Genomic DNA, 6,000 nt, shown 5'->3' with positions numbered 1-6,000 from the left:
AAATTTTTTGCTTATTGTCCCAGGAAATGGTGCATGCTGAGAGACAATGCACTGCCTCTGGAAGCTCTGATTCAGTATTGTGAAAGTCAACTTAAAACAGGCAATTTGGCAAGATTGTCAGGTAGGGCTATCTTGCTAATATGTGGCAGCATCCTTGAAGGAAGAACATGGAAAATAAATGTCACCCACTTAAAACTGCTGTTCTGCCTTGGGAGTAGAACCAGATGATAAATGCATTATTGTAAAATGTGGGAGATGCTCTCTTGTAAGACATTGTGTGCAGAGACGACAGAAGGTCAATGAAAGAAGTCAAATTTTTCTTGTTGTGCCCCAATGGTTAGTATTAGGTCGCTGAGGAAACACAGCCAGAAGGATCCACTAGATATTCCAAATCACCTCATCCTATATCACACATTTCAAAACATCATCTTGTTATCTATACATGAGTATATCATTTTTGTCTAACCAGAGCATAAATTGTGTTTTGACAAAAGCAAAAATCAGACTCACTATTAGAAATGTATAATTTTGGGGGTTTGAAATTACCTCGGGTCCAGGCATCAGTTCTTGTTTTGCATTTCTCAAGCAGGACATTGTCTTACAAAGGAGATCTCTCCCAAAGTGTGGTTACTGAAATGCATAGGCATTTTAGTACACATTCCCTATTGCGCACAATTTAAAGACATGTTTCCCTTCTATTCAAAATGAAACCAAAATATCACTGCACTTTTGACAAGTAATTTTCTGATGTTGGTCAGGAAACTCTTGATTTGCTTGGCTTTTCCTTAAGAATTACTTAAACTTGTACAGTCAAGTCATCCTCTAGAAGCACTATTTTAAAATATTCATATGGCAGTACAAGGGTTCTTATTTGGCATTTATTGTTCTGTGTGGGGGCTTTTAAAGGCTTCCAATATTTTAGAGAGGACACTAGTGCTATGAAACTATTTTCTCCTTCTTCTGATTCACTCTGACAGCTCTTAGAGCTAGACATTCTCAAGGTAAGTTTCTGCCATGTCACTTCTGTTGATTTTAGCTGGAACCGTGCAGCAAAAACCTTGGTGGATTCATCTCAGTAACTCTAGATGTTCGCAAAATGTGTGTGTGTGTACACCAGGCTGTACAAAGGGTGTACACTCCTTTTGCAGTACCCATAGAGAATGTGATACATATAAGGAACAGTCTTTCTGACCTATTTAAGCCTTCACTAAATTGAGATGGACTCAAATACATTCCTCTTTCTTCCCACTCACTGCACAATGATGACTCTCTGGGCAGAGGGCACCCACCCCATAGCTGCCTCAAGTTAGATGGTGTCACTGCTTCCATCCAACTTAGAATTACTTACAAACTGCAATAGCTTTACTAGGCCTTTCTAGGCCACTGGAGCAGGCAAAGAATTCAGGGATCAATGACTGGTAAAATCTTATTTGTTTTATGTAGCCTCCTATAGCTGAAACATAGATGTTGAATTTTGCAAAATCACAAGTTTTTCCATCATCTGCACTTACGCCGTAGCTCATCCGGATTGAAAGGAGTCCACTAAGGGTTCCAAGTTCCTGACAGTGAGTGGGGTGCACCAGTGCTATTAGAGCCCACCAAAGACCCACATTTTGAAGCAAAGAGGAAGATTGCAAAGAATGTTTTACAAGGCTGAAATGCATTCCACGGTGAGAAAAACTACTAGGAAAAGAGATCTGTTTTTCAGGATATTTTTATTCTTTAGGAACTGGAATTAGAGGGAGATGAAAGATCACTGGATCACATAAACCTATTTCTAAAATTAGCAGAGAGGGCTGGATCTTGGAGCTGATGCAGGAAGCACTACATATTATCAGTACTAAAAACATTAGAGCCAGATAAACTCTTTCACAATCTGTCACCAAACCTCTTTTGTATCTTTAGTCACGTGGGAAAATAAGAAACGCTACTGGAAAGTAATAACCCTTAAACTGGAACTAATTAAGGAAAGGTCCTTAATTTCTGCATCATTTCAAGTAACAACAAAAATCATCTGTTACTCTCTGCGGTGTCAATAACAAGACTGAATGCAAAGAAATTATTTTAAGTTATTAGAGTAGGTGTGTGGGTGCTTCTCACTCAGGGCTCCTTTAAAGCAGCAGTTTTTCTGATTCATCCACAGGGTTGTGTTATATAATGTCAAACTAAAGTAGGTTTGAACTGGCCTGTCACAAACCAGGTTACAGTCCAGCATAATTGACAACTCAAACAAAGGATCATTATATGTGCACAATACTATCATAGGGAGCTGTACAGGAAATTAAAATTACCCAAATTGCCAGTTTGGAAATAAAAATGTACTTTATCAGGTCTTCTTCTTTGTTCCCACAGAATATGCACAGTTTATTCTTTTCTCAGGACAGATCCAGAAAGCAGAGAGATGAGCCCTGTGTAAAACTCTACAGCAAACTCTTCCTGGTAAATTGTAGTCAGGGATTGCCTGCCTCTGCTTCACAGGTACCGCACAAGGCAGCAATGACTGTATTGCTCTGAAGGAGACCATTACCAACAATGGCTGCAACTCTGACATGGACGAGAAATGGAATTTCATTATAACTGCATTCAAAGGTATTTCAATCAGCACTGATTGCTGCCTCTTTTTAAAGGGAAAAAAAAAAACCCAAAAAAACCTGAGCAGATTCAGAGGTTGTGGGAATCACACCCCATGATTTCCTACTCCCTGATCTTTTTTCTTACAAAAACAGTGCATGCGCTCTCCTGCTTATCTTTTGGCAGTGTTACCATGCAGCCGGAAAGCATTCAAAAGGCTAGATTTTGTCACATAATCTAAAATAGTAAGAAGCCATATATTTGAGGTTGTTGGGGTGGGGGTGGGCCTTTTTTTTTTTGTTCAAATCAACATTAAAACAAGGAAAAGAAATTTGGCTGGTATCCAGAGACAGGTATCAGCTGGATAGGTGTGACTTTTTTATCCATAAAATCAATTCATGGTGTTTTCCCCTCTCCAGACACACAGGTATGCCTCTTGCCATGTGAGGGCCCCATTAGGGAGCGATGTTGGTCAGATTACTCTTGCCTGTTGCTCTTTAGCCTTTTCGTCTGGAGTGCAAACTGTGATGCCTGTGCTTTGGAGGAAAACATTTCCTTTTCCAGCTGAAATTGGATTGAGACCACAAAAGAACCTCTACTAGAACAAGTCACAGTGTCTGCCCTTAAACTGGCATAAGTTTAATCTAGAAGTATATTAATTAAAAGAATACTATAGGGTTCATCAGTAGCTTTTCTAACATTTCCCAGACATACTTGGAGCAAAAAATTATTCTACAGGACTGGTGTTCAGCCTATAAATATCAGTCAAACATTTTCTGTAGCAGTGACCTTAGACATAAAAACTGTGATAAATCCTTGGCTATTCTGTTCTTTTCTGGGTAAACAATTCTTAAATCTTAAATTTTCTGGGTAAATAATTCTTGAATACATCAAAAATAGAGGAAAATAAATAAACAAACAAATAAATAAATATGAAAACTTCTACATACCTGTGTTTGGATGCATGCACATAATTAGAATTTTAAGATATTTTTTATGTATCTATCTAAAGGCAGTGTTGCTACTTTAGAGGAATTAAAGTCCAAAATTATTGTCCTTCCACATAGAAAGCTGAATTCAGTTTCCTCTCAAGGTCTGGGTAGGAGAAAACATGAAGATCACTCCAATCACCTTCCATCATAGATATATAGTCTTGATTAATTTCTCCACCAAACAGCTCAGTCCATTCCATCCCTTCGCCCCGCCAGGTGTAGTTGCACACTTTGTCTATATAAACATGAATGTGTTATTTGCTTCCAGGTTGCTCTCCTCATTGTGTATGCAAAAAAAAACCCAAAAAACAAAAAAAAAAAACCCCAGCTGTGGCCTTTTAGGACTCTTAAAAACCAAAATTGCAGAAATAGGTGGGAGACATATTAGCAGAATTTTCTGGAGCCAGGCAGAGACTGAGATCAATGACCTGGATTGGTCACTGCCGAAACAGCAACCTGGCCTGCGGAGATTTAAAAAGAAATTACTCAATTAAGATGTAATGGCCCTCCAGCCTCCCCAGGCTGTGAATGAGAGCAGACATATTTACAATCACAGGGTATAATAAAACTCTACCCAGTTATATCAAATCAGTGGGCCTAAATTAGCCAGCAACATCCTGATTAGGTGCTGTGCCTGTGTGTGTCTGTGTGTGTATGTGTGTGTGTCTGTGTGTCTGTGTGTGTGGTGTGTGCATGTGTGTGTGCTGGATGATTTATAATAAGATCAGTTAGCACTGTCAAAAGAGATTTTAAAATTACCTTCCAAAGGGGAACAAGGGTGGAAGAGAGGGATATTGAGGTTTCAGAAAGGCTGTTGTACCATCCTACTGCAAAGCATTGCAGTGAATAGAGGTGAAGAAATATTACATTTGTCAATGTGTTTGTAGGATGAATTATCTCACACACACTCAGACACACACATACATACATAAGGGAGGCAAAGTTCATTTTCCATTGAGAGCTTTTATTATGGTAGGGTTTCTCATCACCATTTAATTATCCTTACAGAGGGATTTACCTTTTTTTAAATGAGACTTATTTATGCTTGCGGGTATTGAAGGACCATGTAAGCACAGCAAAGTGGAATCCTCCATTTATCCAGAGGTCAGGGATGATTACAAGCAGGTGGCCCAATTACTCTGGAAAAAATCTTTCTCCTGTCCATGCCTCTCCCCACCTCCTTCTCTTCTCTTCATATCAGGAAAAATGATAATCAGAATTTAACCCAGAGGTGCATAAAGGGAGCTGTCAGCCTACTTGCTTCTGGAGAGAGCAGAAGTACAGTTTGGTCCAAGTATAGTGTGTTCATGAATCCAAAACATTAATCATTGCCTTCATAATACTGCTGAGAAGGCAGGGAAGAAGCCTCTTTTAGCCAGGAGGGCAACAGCAGCAACATCTCAAAGGTGAGGGAGGTTAGAACAGATTATTTTTTGCCGCCATGACTCCACTCTTTTTGCTTTTCCAACCATTCACATTTCTTTCCTTGATATGTGCACTATCTCCCAAACTCCCGGCCACCCTGAAATTTCTCAGCTGACTGCCCAAGCCCACTAGGTGTGACGCACTCCAGAAAGGGCTTTCCATGCTTGTTAGTTCCTCCTGCTGCTGTAATCCTGCAAAGGAAATATTTTTACAGGGCAGTAATGCGTGGCAGACTTCACCTTCCCTAAAATATGGATGAGGAATGGTTTCAGTGATTGAGCACAAAATGAAAAAGCCTTTATACTGGTTCCCTCAAAGGGAGAAGATTATCCTCTATGCCATTGTTACAGCACAGTAAAAAAAACAAAACAAAACAAATCAAAACAGTACATTATATCAAATACAGCTTTTTTTAGGGTAACAGTGTGCATACTATCAGCAGTTCAAAAGCTAGACATTATGTCATTGTTATTTATTAGGAAGCTATTTTTTACTAATGCTAATTATTGTTACTACTCCTACTACTATTGCAGTTTCGCTAAGCAAATGGGAATCTTCATCTGTCCTTTATCTAAAATTTCCTGAGCGTTTCAGGGTCTGCTTCACGAGCTGATAGCAATCAATCACATAGGCAGACAGTGGGTTCAGATCCACAGGCACTATGCAGATCTGACTGCTAGCCCTGCTCTGGTAACCCATTTGCCTTCACCAGGAAGCAATGTCTGCTGCTTGTGATGTACTGATACTCTCTTGGAGCAGAGATTTTATCCTTGCCAAATATGTCTGAGGTGTGCCAACACATACTGTGTACGATTCAGTCTCAGATCACAAAAAGTGATGGGAAAATATGGCAAAGGGAGTCAAGCGATTCAGAAGGCAGAAGAAACTGCAAATTAATAAAGTTCAGCTAATTTTAAAGGAACTGTCATGGTACAAAGAAGATTTACAAACTGTCTATAAAAAATTGTGTGAAATCTCATGTCATTTAGGGAACCCCTAAACAATCCAACAA

The sequence above is a fragment of the Passer domesticus genome, chromosome Z (assembly GCF_036417665.1).
Source record: "Passer domesticus isolate bPasDom1 chromosome Z, bPasDom1.hap1, whole genome shotgun sequence".
Taxonomy (NCBI): domain Eukaryota; kingdom Metazoa; phylum Chordata; class Aves; order Passeriformes; family Passeridae; genus Passer; species Passer domesticus.
This window is presented reverse-complemented; position numbering follows the sequence as displayed.